The 17434-nt window shown below is 41.6% G+C and overlaps 1 protein-coding gene and 1 long non-coding RNA gene across 5 annotated transcripts in view; one reads left to right on the top strand and one right to left on the bottom strand.

Annotated features, from left to right (window-relative positions):
* Positions 1-921: 921 nt before the first annotated feature.
* On the bottom strand, positions 922-6286 carry LOC128810093 (uncharacterized). The gene is made up of 4 exons (XR_008437933.1): positions 5555-6286; positions 5059-5346; positions 4098-4171; positions 922-1912 (listed from the first exon to the last, which is right to left on the bottom strand). It is a non-coding gene; the product is annotated as an uncharacterized LOC128810093 (long non-coding RNA).
* A 213-nt stretch (positions 6287-6499) lies between these two features.
* The window catches only part of SPOPL (speckle type BTB/POZ protein like), a 130025-nt gene continuing 119090 nt past the window's right edge, over positions 6500-17434 (top strand). For all 4 annotated transcript variants that reach the window (XR_008437864.1, XM_053982283.1, XM_053982284.1 and 1 more), the window contains exon 1: positions 6500-6613. The gene's annotated coding sequence lies outside the window, so the exon portion shown is untranslated. The remainder of the gene's footprint in view (positions 6614-17434) is intronic.

The following is a 17434-nucleotide window of genomic DNA, read 5'->3' on the forward strand; positions in this document are numbered from 1 at the left end:
AGAAGAGCTCAGTCCTACAAAATGTTATGTTAGAAGGAATATGGGGGTTTTGACCATGCACAGAGACAATTATATCAAGTCCTGTCAAGAAACTCAAGAATTTGGGGAATATTAATATTGAAATGTACTCCTGTGAGCAGCATAACTAAGGATTTTGTTTATCAGCTGGGAAGCAGGAGGCTGTTTCAAGAGGCAACATCACAGAATCTTACAACCAAAAAGGGTAAAAAAGTTCAAAACAACTTATCTTTCGGACAGAACTGAACTGAGGTGTGGTTTTTCCTCTAAATGTGCCTTAGCAGCTTGATCTTCATTCAGTGAAGAATCTGGATTCTTTTGAGAGTCTGTTCACAGGCTCTCTGAGCCAACTGAATTGTGTTCAGATGCTGGGCATATCTCCATTTATAAATAATGATGTTTGGGGCTTTCATAAAATTCAGAACTTCATGCTTGTTCTTCTCTCTATGAAAGTTACTTTTAAAGACATTTTAAAAGCAACTTGGTATTGAAATGAGGAAAAGACTGCATTTGGCTTCATTATCAAATTTATGAGTGTAAGCCACAAAGCAACATTTGCTCTTCTTTGCTTTCTGGTACAAAAAGAAGTTTCCACACTCTCTGAAGTCTGTAGAAGGGAAGCCCCTTTGTGTTTCAGTGCTGTTTGGAGAGCAGAAGGAAGTAGAGAAGGACAAATCTGGCATACCATTTAAAACCACAGGGTTTAATTTTTTTTTTTTTTTTTTTTTTTGAAAGGAGATGAATGCTTTTTTGCAAAGAACTTTCAAGAAGTTTTCTCATCCTTTAGCAATATCTGAAAAGAATCCATTAATTTTACAAAGAAATATTAAAACAAAACAAAACAAACAACTTTCCCAAAAGAAACTATTATAAAAAATGTTACTACATCCAGTTGTGGCTGTCAGGTTTGTGACTTACAGAGCAGATCAAACAGTACCCCTGGTTTACCATCTCACTTGTGACCTTCAGTGACCCAGCAGTGGCAGTGAAGGGAAAGTAAAGGACACAGCACATGGTTACACAGCCATCATGGTTGTGGAGTTCTGGCAAATATGAGCAAAGAAAAACTAAGTACACAGTCAGAAGATTTGTTGGGGTGCATATGGGTTTTTTTTTACAAGAAACTGGTGATACTACATAAGAAAATACTGGGGAGGAATAAAACAAAGATGGTCAGGGATTTGCAGCTAATCATTATGCAGAAAAATTATTGTCATGCAGTGCTGCAACCAGCTTCCAGGAAGTTTTCTGCCATTATGAATTAAAGAAATATCCACAGGAAGATAAGATACCTGCTTTGAAGTCCTTACTCTCTATTTCAAGGCAGTGAATAACAGTAAATAGCACAAACACAGAAACTGATGGAAAGGAACATGACAATACAAAGCAAATTCTTTTTAATAATTCTTTTTTTAACACTAATAACATATAAGGACTTCTTGAAATAAAATGTGTGGGAAACTATTGAGTAAACATGTGCCTGTCTTGTGAAAGTTAGAAAACTGAAATGTTTTCACATTTTGCATGAAAATCTTTCCAGTGTTTATTTATTTGTTTTAATGGAAGAAGAAAGAGAAGTTCAACCCAGCAGCTGCTCAGCTTAGGCAAAATTTGGAAGTCCCAGGTTCAAGCCTCTGCTAAAACTAGTGTTTGTTTATACAAAGTATAAACAAAGTATAAACAGAGAAGACTTGGTGGTTACAGTAGCTTGGTGGTTTTTATCTGTGGTGAAAGATAGAAGATCAAAACTCACACTGAATCAGGAAAAACAGAGACTTGGCTGTGACTCACCCCCAGGCTGCAGGCTCTGTGCTGCAGCCACTGGCAGGAACACTTCACCCCTCCAGTGTCACCCTCCTCTGTCAGGAGAAACTGCATCTTTGCTGAAACCTTCCTGCAAAATTAGCATATATTTCACAGTGAAGAGGGCTGGCTTCAAAACACTGATCTTTTCAAGTGAACACCCATTCTGTTGAAACACTACTAAATAATTTCAGGGCTGTATCATCACCTTGTAGGAAATCAGTTGTTTGTTGTGACTTAACAGTTTTATTCTTTTATTTTTTTTTTTTTCGGAAAGGAAGTCCAGGAAAATATAAAAATAATTTAAGTTGGAAAAGTCACTCTAAATTGAGTAATATCTTAATGCCCTGGAACTTTAAATTCCAAAAAGTAATTCGAATTCTGAAGCCCCTCTATTATTAAAAGACAAAAAACTTTCCTGCTGAAATTTTTCACTCTTTTAAAACTGCCCATATAATAGTGATTTATATCAGCTAGATCTGCCTTTGCATTTACTTAATGCAAAGTCACCCATACATCTTGGCAACACATTTGCAGTGTTGTCTGCTGGCTCTGTTAAAAGCAAATAGGGTTGAATGAAATAAGACGCTACAGATTTATCTTGATTCCTCCAGAAAGTGCTCACATTTGGACAACAGACAGGAAAAGAAAACAGAAAGCATGTAATACTTGCCCTCTCTTGGGTTGCTTGCAATGGATTTCTCTAGAATATGTTAATAAAATAATTACACTGATTAAGAAAATAGATTAAATTAATATTCCTGTCTTGAATGTCTTTCAAAAATGTTATTTTAGTGCCATAATCCTCTTGTGGATCTTGAAAACTTATTGCAGCAATGTGCTTACACACATGTATATAAATGGCTCCTTTCAGCAGAAATATCTCTGAGATTTATGATGAAACTGTAATTAGGATATAAAATTTCACCATTGAAAAGTGACTACCTATTGGGTGGAGAATGGCTTCCACTCACAACAAATTATTTTGCAAATAATTTCAATTAATATTTACATATGCAAGTACTTCCCTTAAATCTGTGGGAGTAATACTACAACCAATCTATTTACCCTGAGAGGGGACCCAGAGTTAACATCTCACCTCATATCACAAAACAAGGGTGAAGAAATCTCATCTACAACCTCGAATAAATTGTATTTCACATAAAAGCACAGGAAATACCATGTTTAATACTACAGCAGACAGAATTTGTATTTTGAGGGGTTTATCTAAGGTGAAATTCCCAACAGCCTGAAACTTGATCACACTGTATTGCCTGCCCAGACTAGAGTACTTAAAATCTCCACATACTAATCCTTTTATAGCTATATGTTAATAAGCTTTCTTAATCTTTCTAGGAGCAATAAGTAAAAATATTTTCACACTAAATTACCCTTCCCCACACTGAAATGTGTGCATTGAGAGCTTTTTCATAATGAGAAGTGATGGGCAGTCTAAATAGAGGAGTCAGTAGTGCTGGCTGTGTGTACAATTAAAAACAACTACAACAGCCATTGTGCTTTCTTCAGGTGTCTTTAGACATATAGTTTCCCAGGCTGTAATTTGGAAATTAAATACATTTAGTATTGGGTTTTATTAAGGAAAATAAACTAGCATAGCCTCTTTCTGTGAAAATTTTTTGAAAAGTATAAATACTAACAAGGTTCTGCCAGAAAATGGTGTATATTTTAAGAGTATATGCCTGTGAGTCCTCCTGCCTGGTCTGAGGAAGCATGACCCAGGGCATTCACTCTGGGCCCAGGAAAGTTTTGTCCTTCCTCTGGTCTCTGCCAAAATCTTTCTTCTGGAAGTGTGCTTAATCACTTCACCCTGTCTTGTTTTTCTCTACCATTTCTGCCATAACTAGATAACAAACTCTGTGTTTGGTAAAACATTTGGCATGAAGGGTCACTTATCTCAATTGACCCACTAAGTGCTGCCAAAATGCAAATCACATCGATGTCACTGATGTGACAGAATTTCACCTTAGTGTTACACAACAGACCAACACTACATGGGGCACTTTAATTCAGCACTGAGAGGGTGCAAAAATGGGAATCTGAGGGGGCATAGCAGGAAAAAGGACTAAGCAGTGGATGAAAAGTACAGGAAAATAAGTTAATCTTCTGCTAGTGGAGACTCCAGGTCTGGAAGGTGGCAGTTGCTCTGCTTGGCCACCATTTACACACCCTGCTGTGGCATGTGCCCACACCCTCCAATATCTGAGGGTGAGCAAAGGAACTTTTCAGCCCAAGGGATGCATGAGCTGTAATCTCACCTTTTCACTGCTGGCAAATATGCATGTTTTCCACAACTTCTGTTAATGATTCATCTTTGCAGACTTTCTCTAGACTGGGATTTAAGGGAGGTGATGATTACTAGATACAAAGATTCACTCACTGATTTTCTTATGTGCCAAGTTACTCTGTTTAAATCCTAAGATTCTCATTGCAAATCTTCAGTCACAACTAGGAATGCAACCTGATTTTCACAGAGTGACTGAATTCTGCCCTGTGAAAGAATGGTCACCTTTCACTTCCCAGTTTCAACAGTGTCTCCAACCACTCAACTGCTCAGGTCACAAGACCAAACATTCTGATACTCTGTGTTCTGCTTGTGTTTCTCACAAATGACAAATGTTTACTGTGTTTTCTTCTAAATAGTGGTCAACATGAAAGCAGCGTGGTCCCCCTGCAAGAATCCTGCTCACTAAATGGAGTAAGCACTGGCTGTGGATGTAAAGCTATTTCCTAAAAGGGCTGGTGTGCAAAAGACTCCAAATAAACAAAAACCGCTGAGACATCTGAAAATAGAGAGCAGTGCTGAACAGGTTCATGAAATAGCTCTGAGAGAACTAGTACTACCAAAGGCACCATGGCCCTGTCAGTGCAGTTTTTCTCTGCAGGATGAATTATCCAGGGCTCTGAGCCTCACTAATGCAGTTGTATCGATTTTGAGACCTTGCTAGCCTGGGTATCCTTACACAGCACAATGTGTGTGTGTGTATTCTTAGTGCTCATTCTCAAGAGAAGCCATTAAGGTGTCACTGGGTCTTAATCGTCTCCATGGAGGATGTTTTCTTTAAAGCCCTGTTTGTTTGAAAAACAAAGCAAAACATATTGCTTAAGTTTTATTTTCAGACCTCCACGGGGAATTTTGCAGTACTGTGCATGTAATTTACAAATTATCACACCATTTATTTTTAGAAGCAACTACTTCCGTGATGTAGAGAAATTCACCTGGTTCTAGAGGAAACAGATCTGACCAACAAGGTTCAGAACTGCTGGGTGGTGAACATTTGTGGAGGGAGCAGAAGAGTCCTGGTCAGGGGCTGTGGGCTGAAGATATTGAAGCCCATGTCTGTGCCAGCCTGGAGCAGATCTGTGGGCAGGGTGAGAAGCTGAGAGCCCAACACCAGCCCTGTACGTGGGGGAGCAGTCACTGAGGACTGGCTCTTCTCCAGCTCCATTACTGGGGAGCAGATGGAGCTTGTGAGTGTCAATTTCAGGTCAATTTCAAGTCAACATCTGAAAAACAAAACAAAATAAAAATTAAGTAAATAAGGAGTCCTCAGAGGAGCCCTGCTGACCCTTTTGAGCAGAGGTCCAGAGGAGGGCAATGAGGATAATTGGGGAACTGGAACATTTCTCTTATGAGGAAAGGCTGAGGGAGCAGGGCCTGTTAAGCCTTGAGAAGAGAGAGCTGAGAGGGAACCTCATTAATGTGTATAAATACCTAAAGGGGGTGCCAAGAATATGATACCAGGGTCTTGGTGGTGCCAAGCAAGAGAACCATAGAATGGTTTGGGTTAGAAGGCGACATAGATGATCATCTTGTTCCACCCCTTGTCATGCTCAGGGACACCTTCCCCTATCCCAGGTGGCTCCAAGCCCTGTCCAACCTGGCCTTGGACACCTGCAGGGATGGGGCAGCCACAGCTTCTCTGGGCAACCTGTGCCAGGACCTCACCACCTTCAAATTCTGGTTTTTTTTCCCCTAATATGTGATCTAAACCTGCTCTTTCCATCTGAAACCATTCCCGCTTGTCTAGTCACTACGTGCTCTTGCAAACAGCCTTGCCTCATCTTCCCTGTAAGTTCCCGTCAAGTACTGCAAGGCCACAATTAGGTCACCCCAAAGCTTCTCTTTTCCAGGCTGAAGAACCCCGTTGTCCCAGCCCCTCAGGAGAGATGCTCCATCCTTCTGGACAGGGAGGAGAACACGAGGCCACGGGAAGGCACAGGAAATTCTACCGGAGCACGGGGAAGAGCTCCGTTCAGGAACACACTGCCCGGAGAGGCTGCGGAGTCTCCCTCAGAGGAGATAGTCCAGAACCATCGCGACGCAGATCCTGCGCCATGTGCTCTGGGATGGCTCTGTGAGCCCCGAAGAGCCGCTGTGGGCCCCGGCAGACCAGGAGCGTTCATCCTCAGCGCTCGGCTCGGCTCGGCTCGGCTCGGCCCGGCCCGGCCCGGCTCGGCTCGGCCCGGCTCGGCTCGGCTCCCGCCCCGCCCCGCGCGCGTTCCCGGATGGAAGCGGCGCGTCCCGCGGCCGCGTGACCGCTCCCTCCCGGAAGTGCGGCGGGAGCGGGAGCGGGGCCGTGCGGGAGCCGGGAGGTGCCGAGCGCGGGGCGGGCACGGCCGGGAGCAGCGGGACTCGGCGCGGGCAGCGATGCGGCTCCGCCGCCGCCCGGGCTCGCCGCCTTCGCCTCCCGCCGGGCGCCGGTGACCGTCACAGCGTCCCCGCCCCGGCGGAATGAGCCCCGCCGCGCCGCCCCGCCAGCGCTGCGATCCGGTACGTGCCGGGCCGGGGGTGCGGGTGCGGGGGGAAAAGCCTTTGTTGTGGCCTCGGGCCCGGGGCAGCGCCGGGCCGTGCTGCGGGAGGGCCGGGCCGGGCCGCGGTGCGCCGGGGCGGGCGGTGTCGGCTCTCCGCGGTCCGGGGATCCAGCGATCCAGGGATCCCAGCGATCCAGCGATGCCCGCCTCGGGCTCCTGAGGGCCCTGGGTGAGCGCTGCCCGCCGCTCGGCCGCGGAGAGCCCCGCGGAGCAGCGCGGTGTTTTCCGCCCCTGCCCTCATTGCCCCCCCCCCCCAAGTGCGGTTTGGTTTGGGAAGTTCAGGCCGTGTGAGAGAGCAAAAGAAGGCGGGTGGGGGTTTGATTTGGGAGGTTGTTCGCCGTCTTTGGGCTGCGGCAAAGTTTGTGGCATGGTTCCGTGGACGGTGTGTGAGGAAAGCTCCCCTCGGTTCACCGGCTGCGCGCACCATCTTAGTCGTGGTCAGGAAGTGGAGTTGACTCAGGCTGGTTTCACCTGATGATGTCGTCTGCTGAAATTCCCGGGAGTCCGGGCAAAATTTGCATCACACTGAGGCTGTTCGAGGGCAGAAGTAGGTGAGAAAGACCGTAAAGAATGGGAAACGGCAAAACAAAGGAAACTGTATGAGCGTTACCGATGAGGTCTCGGTATTTTTTTAACTGTAGTATACCGAAATTAGCAATCCATTTTAAAACGTAGCTTTGCTTTGTGACTGTATTCTTAATTTCTTTTCTAAATAGATGTTAAGAGTAATAAAAATAGTATTTGAACAAAAAGGATTGTCTCGAACCTCCTGCCAGGAAGAACAATCTGTGACAGAGTCAAGCAGGGTCCTTCCTTATTCTTATCAGTTCTGCAGAATGCATTATTTTGATAGATATCCCATATGGTTACAGGAGTTTTTACCACAGTGGTTCTGAGCTAAACCATTTGTACGACTGCCAAAACATTTTGTTTTAACCATAAGAAAAAAAGGTTAACAAAAAATGTCTCCTTTTTTGTTTTTTACTAGAAGTTGTATTATTTCTGGAAATAAATATCCCTTTTTAGAGGGGTACTTAGCAGTTACTGTCACTTCTGAAAGTATTTTACCTGGCTTCTCTCTGGGCCTTCTGGGATGTGTGGCCAGGACAACCATAAATGTTTGTGAAGGATTTCCAGTGTGTGTCTATTGCCTGGTTATTTCTCCCTCACTCTGTAAGGAGATATTTACTCAGGAAAGGAAAATTATTTTTAAACAATATGCCTTTTGTGTATAAAGCTGCAAACTTGTCAGGCTTTTTGGTACATCAGCAGAAACTGGGTTTAACTCTCATCTGGAAATCTGAGATTTTAAATATCCAGAAATATCCTTGGTGTTATATTCCCTTGAAACAGCTTTCTGCCAAACTTTTAACTTTGGTACTTTGCAGCCTGCTTTTAAACTGTCAGTGAAAATAAAAAATTACATTCTGTACTTGCATAGGCGGCGCAAGTTACTTGTTGCTATTAAAAAGTTGTATATGCTATAGACAAATATAAAATGGATTTGAAAAGCTACCAAGTTTTCTTTCTGGCCCTAATCACTGATTTCAACCATCAGTGCATGCTGTTAACAGTTTTGCATGTTCAGTTGAAATCTCATAAAACTACTTTTTTTTTCCTCCTTTTTTTTTTCTATAGTTGTGTTTCTCTGTTGTTTTTTGTGCCTTTGAAAGCAATTAAACATAAAGATACAGGAGAGAAGAATAAAACCAATTGTTATTATCAGCATAAGAGTGGAGAAGAAATAGTTGAGGACAGCAACAGGAAACAGTTGACTTGTACTTCAATCTCATTAATTTCTTGCTTCATTCATTCTTCCCAGGTTTTCTATCTGCATTGGCAGACAGTCTGCATTGTTTTTCCAGCCTTTCATATACAATCTCTTCACGTCTGTTCACTTTTTTTCTCTTTGCATCCCATGCCGTTGTTGAGATGGTGGTAATTAGAAATTTGTCCTGTTGAAAGTTTCCAGGCTCTTTGGTATGCCCAGGCGTAGGCTTCTGTGTGTCTTGCCTTACAAAACCACCTCAGCCTGCTTTTTTCTTTTTTGTTATATTTTCATGTTGATGACAAGTGGATATTTTTAGTGGTTTTTTTTTCTCACAGTTTTTGTGACAGGTTCATATGCTCCTTATGGGCATTTCTGTCTCCTTGTCAAAAGCAGTCTGCTTCCTGTGTATTTAGCAAAACCTGGTTGAGATTAAGGAAGTCTTAAGTGAGATTGTTACACTTCCCAGAAGCAGCAGCCTGATACCTGTAGTCATAAAATCCTGGGATCTTCAAAATACTGTGCTCCAAATCAAAGCATGAAGACTGTGTGTTTTGTCCTGTATGTCCTGGGCCCTGCATTTTTGGGATGAAACAGAAGGCACTTGCCTCAGTGCTTGACTAATGGTCTTGCCTGTGGCCTCCAAGAGCCTCTTGTACCTTGGCACTGGCACAGGGTGCCCAGAGAAGCTGTGGCTGCCCCATGCCTGGCAGTGTCCAAGGCCAGGTTGGACAAGGCTTGGTGCAACGTGGGATAGTGGAAGGTGTCCCTGCCCATGGCAGGGGGGTTGGAACAAAATGATCTTCAAGTTTCCTTCAAACCCAAACCATTCCACGATTCCCTTTCCCCTCCACAAAATACGTACATAATCACAGGAGTCCTTCCTTCCTTTGATTTCTTGAGAAAATTTCCAGTTCATGTTCCTGTGACGTTCTGTTGCTTCTTGTCCCAGTCATATCAAAAGGCTTCCTACTGGAATTGGCCCTTCACATGGAAGTAGGAAATCTCTCAGTCAGCTTGTGCTCGGTATTTAGTGGAGATTTGTTGCAGCTCTGTGAGAGGTGGAGGTGTTTTAGTGGTGGTAATTTAGATGTAGTTCTTAACCGAGAGAAGATAGTAGCTTGCCTTAGTTCAGTAGATTTCTTAAGAAGTGTGTGTAACTGTGTTACAGAGTAGTGTTTTGCATAAATGTGGGGTTTTGGTAATGTTTAAGCTATTCAACTTGTGTGGTGGAATTTTGGCAGGAGTGTATGTTCAGTATTGGAAAGAGCTTAACCTAAAAACCCTCAGCTAGAAACCTCAACTCTGTTGGTTCCATTTTATCCAAATTTAATAGCTTTCCAATGTGTTTTTTGGTAGCCTGGTTTAAAATTATTCTTTATCAGCTACTAGTTTTTTTATGTTTTGTACAAGGAATCACTTTGCAACCATGCATGTATCTGTCAACGTTGTTGTGATGAGTGTTTGCATATAGCATTTGGGAAATGTAGTGGAAAGTCAGATACTCTTTCAGCTGATTCAGAAAGTCATTGGCATGGAATAATCCAGAGAGCTCACATGTCCAAATTCCCTGAATTAGATTACTTATCCTTGATATTGTCTTGCATCTCCCAGAAGCCATTTATCACTTCATTTTTTGGTGAAAAATATTACACATGCTACTTTTAATTGTAACAGTCTGCATCAGCGTGTCCGTGGTTTGTGTGGCATTTGCTCCTTGCACTATGTTGTGACTTGAGTTCTTAAGTAGTTCAAGGGTGAAGTATCATTTGAGGTGTAATTTACCTGTGTGCTTTAAGAAAAAGCAATTGTGTGCCAGGGAGAATGCAACAGAGTAGCTCTTGGCGTAGGCAGTGCTGCTGCTGGTGGAGTAAATGTCTCCAGCAGTTGGGAAACTTCCAAAGTTCATGGGGTGGGAACCTCTTATTGTTGTGCAGTGGAAAGGATCACTGGGTGAAACTTGGGAGCCAAGCTTTCTCTTGGCCTCCTTCCTGGTAGTTCCTTTAATGTTGGTCCCCTCCCAAGAGCTCACTTACCAGTTGGTCAAGTCTTTTGCAAAATCGATTCATGAGCAGGGCTGCTAATGGAGATGAAGGAAATGGGGGGGGTTGATGACTTGCACTGGATTTCTTTCAAATGCCTTGTTTTCTTGTGCGCTGAATGTTCAGCAAATTAATTAGACTTGGGTGTCTCTAGAAGAGTTTGAGGTGGTTGCATCAGCTGTTGCTTCCTGGACAACTGGAATTAGGTGTAGGTGCAGAACTCCTCTGGCCTGAGGAATAGTTGGTATAACTTTCTCCTCTGGTGTTCTACTTTCTAGCTCTCTGTTCCATGCTGACTTTTTCTTTGGAAAAGTTCACAAAAGCTTTCATTTTCCTGGCTTTCTTTATTCATATTTGGTTTCTGATTGATGAATCTGCTTTCTCCATTAGCGTAGCCTGTAGCCTATGAAGGACAGATGATTTCAGTACATGGAGTTTAAGTTAAAAGCCACTGGGTTAAGTAGAAGAAAAATCTCAACACAAGTTATTTGGTGTTTCAAGAGCTTAATAAATTAATCTAGTGATTCAGATCAGCTGATAATTTCTCTAAATTCTTTAGAGGAGACACATGTTTACTGTCTTCACAGAAGACAATAGGATTCTGAATTACTTCATATGTAGACATTACCTCAGCAACAAAACTATCACTCTTTAGTGGCAGTTTTTCTTAAATTTTAAAACAGATTCCTTATTAACTGATATTAATTTCAGAGTTACTTGTTTGTAATCAAAACTCTTGAAGATAAAACCAGAACTGTTTTGTAATGAATTTATATAACGAGTGGTTAATACAGTTTCTTCAGCTTCAGGGATTGAGCAATATATAATGAAAATATTGAATTTTAGCTCCTTTTTGAAAGTATCAGATGTACCAGTGGGCACACTGATATTTTTATACCAAGTTGAGTAACTGTTCTTGTAACAGGACAAAATAGTCATTTTAACTAATGTGTCTGTGCTGTGTGCAAAGTTAATTGCAGCAATTATTTGTGTACATCTGGATTTATACCTCTTTTTAGCTTTTTTTTTTCATGCATTTGGAAAGTTCTGCATAGTGACTATCTGAACTTATTTAAAGTGATATTATTTCAGTTCTGAAAATGTTATTCTGAAGACGAAGTTGTTTGAAATCTCTGGCTGATTTGTGTGATTGCAGGTTAATGTAATGCATGGCTGTACTGACTGTCCAAGTGGGTGTGATCTCACTCTTGGATCTGGCACTGCACTTGGCATATGGTGGTTTCAGAAGAATAAAATGTATGAAATCTATTTTCAGTGGGTTTTTCTGATCTCTGCAGAATATGTCAAGGTAGATTTTTTTTTTTGTTTATTTATGTGCATATAGTGAACAAATTTAATTTAAAAATGGCAGCAGAATAATATTTGTGTTGCGATCGGTGATATAGTTTCTAAGAAACTGAAACTTCTTATACTGAAGAAGTTTTTGCATAAATACATTTTATGCCAGTTTTGCAAAATCCACTGGGCAGGTGGTTGATCCAGGCTAAAAAATACAGTAAATAAATCGGAAAGATTTGAATTAATACTGTTGCATCTCATGAGAAGCCTCATTAGGGGAGGTTCTGTCTTGTTTATGGCAAAAAAAAAGCATTTTTAGTAACATTCTGCTGAAGTGGGGGTTTTCCCTTTAAAAAAAAGAGGGGAAGGGAAGAGAGAAGGAAAGTATGATATAACTAGAAGTGAAAGAAAAGCTTCCATAGGCAGTAACCTGCTCAAAATTTGTGTGTGGCAAACTTTATACCCAGAGTTAGTTTCTATGATTAGTTATATTAATAAGATCATCAAGCAAAATCCACTTCTATTCTGTAGCCAGTGGTTTTGAATATTGTTTTTCAGGCCAGGCATCATTTTTAATGATTAAATAGCAGTTGTGTTTGGAAAGGTGCCATTCCCTCCAACAAGTGTGAGACTCTGCTCACTGAGTGCTGAGGGGAAAGATATATAGCAGTAACATCATCAAGTGTTAGTCTGGGTTACTAATAAATTACGGTGTCTGAGCCTGCAGAGGTTTCCAGAGTTGCTTGTAAAGAGGGGCTCGGCACTTGGTGTTGGCTGACTTCTTGATTTCCTGGTAGTAAATCTCATTTTTCCTGCTGTTTGTTTCTCTGCTCTGGCAGAGCCTTTTTCCGTGGCAGCACCGCGTGTGCGGGGCGGCCTCGTGGGATGATTCACTGTGGGGTTGTGTCTCCTGTGTGTGCATGGAGGCAAAAAGCAGCAGACTCAGATCTGCTTCTGGTCTGCCTTGTTTGACAGCACCCAAGATGAAACCAAATCTATTTACTCCACAGCCAGGCCACCCTGACAGGCCTGTGCCAGCCTCTTTGCCTTGCTGCTTACTTGGGAAATATTCTTCTGTCTTGAGCAACTAAGACTGTGTAAGTGGGGAAACTTACAGGAAACTGCCAAGCTTTGGATTGTTTTTGTAGTGGAAAAAGGGATCTTAAACAGATTATATCAGAATGGTTCTTAAATCCTGAAGTATAAGCAAAACAATACCTGGATGTTTTTTGAATAATAGAATGATAGAAGTTGTCTACTTGTCTTTGAAATTCAGAAGCCAGTTTCTGTTGGACTAATTTGTGAGATGGACTCAATCATCCTTCCAACTCAAGATATTCTATGATTCTGTGAACTTTTAGATCTGTGGATCTAAGCCAGTTTAGCTGCAGTCCAGTCCTAAGATGTTAAGTTTTGCTCGCATTGATGGCTTTTAGAGATTACTGCTTCATATTCACCAAAGCAAGCGTGTGAGCAGCCCTACCTCTTGAGCTGACTGTCTTTCCTAGGATGTGTCTAATCAGCTGTTGTGGATTAGTTTAATTTCAAGACTGTTGGGGCAAATTAGCATCAAATGCAGTTTGGTCCTCTGGCAGAATTGAGTTTAGGCCGTTTTTTCTCAATTTCCTTCCTTTAAAGTATCAGTTGTTTTTTGCACAAAGTTTGACACAGGCATAGAGGAGGCCTGAAATGAGCTGTGATTCTCAGAATCTCCAAGATGCAGCTGTGTGCACAAATGTGACCACTGCTTTGCCATGAGAGATAACAGGGCAACAAATGTCTGATCAGCCCCCTCCTGACAACATCTGTGAGTATGAGCTTTTGCCTGCTGACAGCAATTGTACCAATTCGATGTGAGCTTTGCAGGTGATGCCAGTCTGCAGAAGTTAATGAGGAGAACGTTCTGCTGCTCTGTACAGCTCCTTTGCAGCAAATGACAATGCAGCACCTCTCTCCAGAGAGCGCAGGCTGGTGCTTTTCACAAATCTTAGGATTTTAAAAGAGAAGAAAACCAAAACAACCCAAACCACCCCATAGTAACTGTGAATCTGCTAAAGAAAGATATTTCTTTGTTACAGTTGGAATCAACTTTCTGTTGACTTATACAAACTCCTGTTCCAAGTGCACAGAAGAAAGATTAGCATTTTCGATTTGGTGAACTCTTGATTGTGTGTAACTGAAGCATTTAGGGAAAAAATGTCTTCATTTAATATACTTTCACATGCCAGTGATTTGTTGGAGTAAGAGTAATGGAGTGAAACTAAGGAGGGTTAAAGATCACTTTGGCTGTATACCAGGAAACAAACCCAACAGCAATAGATTATTTGAATGGAATATTTTCCCAAGAGGAATCGTGGTGGAAATACGCCTCTTTTGGGTCCTGTAAAACTAGACTGGGCAATGAAAATGAAAAATGCTGTAAGAAATAATCTTGCATTTCTTCTCCAGGGAAGTGCATAGATGACTGCTGTAGGGGATGGTCTGGGATATCTAATACAGAGCACAGTGGGTTTCCTCATTACAGAACAATAATGCAAGGCTAATGCTGAGGGATTTTTATCAGTGAGTTTGGCTGATGTAAACTAGGCAGTTTTAGCTCCAGCTCTGCTGAGCATGTGGGCTTTCTCACAGCTGAGGTAAAGTTCAACTTTATTTTTCAAAGCCTTAGGATAGAAAAGAAAATTAAGAGAAAAGCCTGAAAATAGCATGTAAGCAATGTTACAGTTTTTACAGCTAATAATATTACCTTGCTAATTTTGAGCTGCTGACTTCAGTGTCATCAGTTATAGCTACACCATCATCCTTCTCAAAAGTTGGGCATTTCCCACGTCCTACGTTATGCCGTGCTGGGGCTTTTTTGCTGGAAGCACCATGAGGATGTGCTTTTAAATTCTGGACTCTAAGTTGCAGCTATTTTGAGATGTCTGTGACCCCAGCTGCCTGCCCTCTCTCTGCTGGAGTGTACTGTCCCCAGGCAGGGGTGACAGGGTGTATATGGAGTTTCTCAGCTGTCACAGCCCAGTCCGTGGCAGTATTTTTTCTCACTGGAAAAGTGTGGAGAGAGTCATGAATTGGCTCGTGGTGTGGCTGCTGATTGTGTCTCCTGGCAGGGCACAGGCTTCCAGCAGAGCTGTGGGGCTGGCAAGGGTGACATGGTAAGCATGAAGCACAAAGAAGCAGCCAGAGCTTCTGCTTTAAGCCCCAAAGCTTGGGTTTGTGTAAACTTAGTTGCTATTGCATGGTTCCAGAGCAAACATAGACTTAAATAAGCATTTTTTAATATCATGTTCTAAAAAAGCCTCAAACCTTTTTAAGTGTTACAGGCTGCCTCTTCAGTAAGTGTCATAGGAGTTTCCTGTGTGTAACCCAACTTCTGCTCCCTTCTTTTGCCCCAAAAAGGAGAAATTTCTCATGTTAGAAGTACTACAACTAATGTAAAAGTGTAGTGCTTCCTTAACCTATATGTTTTCTAACTTAGGGGATGGATGTATGTTGTTGCAATTGTGTAAGAGTGAGTAATTCTGTTCGCTCAGATGATGCAGTGATGGATGGGGATTGAAATCAATAAATGCTGAACACTGTATTTAAATTTTTGTAGGTATATCTTAAGTATGTTTTCAGAGGAGGTAATAACTGAACAAATTGAAAAAATGCTTAAGCTTACTGCTTTTAATAGACCTTTCAGACATCTGTTTTTGTGTTCTGGATCATCCAGCAGGAAACTTAGTTTACTAGTTAGCTGTTTAGGAAATACAACAGCAATTCTTTCAAAAAGATCAATTGTGAAGGGATACAAATCCTCCTAATTAAGAAAGCAATCCTATTTTTTGCAAAGTTCATTTTTTTTCTACTTACTAGTAACAATTGTAGGAATTTATATTAGCTTAATTAGCTTTTAAGACAAACTCTTAAACAAAAAAAATTCAAGCCATAGGCATTTTATGCTACCAAATGAGTGTGACTCAGGTGGTGGGTGGCTGTTACACCAATCCTTCTGTGATCAATGAGAAAGGGACATGGCTTTTTTCACTCTTAAGTAGTTTGGCCTTCATAAGCTGATGCTGCCTAGAACTGTGTGATCCAGCTGGATCCAGGTGGGGCAGTGCAGAAGTAACTTTGTCTTTGGCCTTAGAATGTCTTTCACTTCAGACATAACTATTTTGATTGGGTTTGTTTGTTTCCTTCATTTTTATATTCATAAATGTATTCTTCCTCAGCCAAGAAGTGAGAAGATGGTGTTTTTCCCAAGAATTTGCCTTCTTTGTAATTTGAAAAATGAAAATTATTCCTTGAACAAATATTGATAGTTTTATATAAAACACTTACATATTAATTATATAATACTATGTAATACTTTATTCACTGATCATTTAATGAGAGGAAATTAAATAAGTATCTCTGTAACTACACCATGTTTATTTTGAATGAGTTTTTGCGAGTTGATGCTACTGCATGAAGAAGGACTTACTTTGGATTTTTTTTTTAAGCCAAACCCTCCAAATTTCACAAACTGTATTTGGTTTCTGAATTATTTATTTACTAGGAATAAAAAGTTGGAGGAAGAGAATGTTATTTACCAGTTAAACTTCAGAAGTTGATCTTTATTTCAGCCACTGATGAAATATCAGTATTTCCAGAGAGGGGATGAAAAGTTAATTCATAACAGCTTTGCATTTTGTGCAGTGTTGAGCCTTGCTCAGGAAAAGGCTGTCACCATCCAAGTGGAATATGCAGTACACACACTTGGAATTTGTTGGTGTGACCCTGGAGGGAGCCACTTTGATCCTGGAGGCCTGAGCCATGGGAAGAAGGGATGCTGGAAGGAAGAGGCTCAGCAGGACTGAGTTCACAACATGCTTTTCTCCTCATTCTTGAGGGAGCAGGACAGGGTCACTGATTTGCTTGAACCATCTTTGGGATGGATTCTGGCAGGCTGGATTTGACTTTTGGGCTGTGTTGGGTACCCTGCAGAAGACAGTTTGTTCAGCCATCCTACCAGCAGAGTGATGGCTGCAATCCCTCACTGAAAGACTGAGGTAAACCATTGCTGTTAATGGTTTAATGTGCAGCACCTCGTGTGCACCTGCTGCCCTGTGCCTGCCCTGGTGGAGCTCCTGGGATCTGCTTCCTGCACTGAGCTGCTCCTGGGGAGAGAGCTGGCCCAGCATCCTCCTAACAGGGCAGCTCTTCAAACAGCTTTTTCCAGTGCTTTGTGGGTTTATTATTGGGGGCGAAGAAACTTCTTCTTTGTGTGTTCCTGTGTATGTGGTGCTTTCTTAACGAGCTAGTCACTTTTTCAGTGAAAAAGTTGAGATAATTCCAGCACAAGATGTAAGAGACTGGGTATGTGCTCTTGTCTAGCTCTGAGAGGTTGAAAAGTAACTTTGTTTAGAATAATGTTGATAAATACTCAATTTCAGACAGGGGAAAGAAGATAATATTTTTGAAAGTCATGTTATTGTTGTAGGAAGTCACTTTGAATCTTAAGATCTCTTCTTAAAAGTTAGGAAAATGGAGATCTGATACAGCTTTTGATGAAAATATGTGCAAATTCATTTTTTGGAAGGTAGCCTGTGCTTTCTTTACACTGTGCAGGTAATTAATTAACAATAATCAATTTCACGTGGCTTTAAGTTTAGCATAAGTATTTGTTTGACTAGGAGAGCACTTC

Source organism: Vidua macroura, chromosome 7 (assembly GCF_024509145.1).
Source record: "Vidua macroura isolate BioBank_ID:100142 chromosome 7, ASM2450914v1, whole genome shotgun sequence".
Lineage (NCBI taxonomy): Eukaryota > Metazoa > Chordata > Aves > Passeriformes > Viduidae > Vidua > Vidua macroura.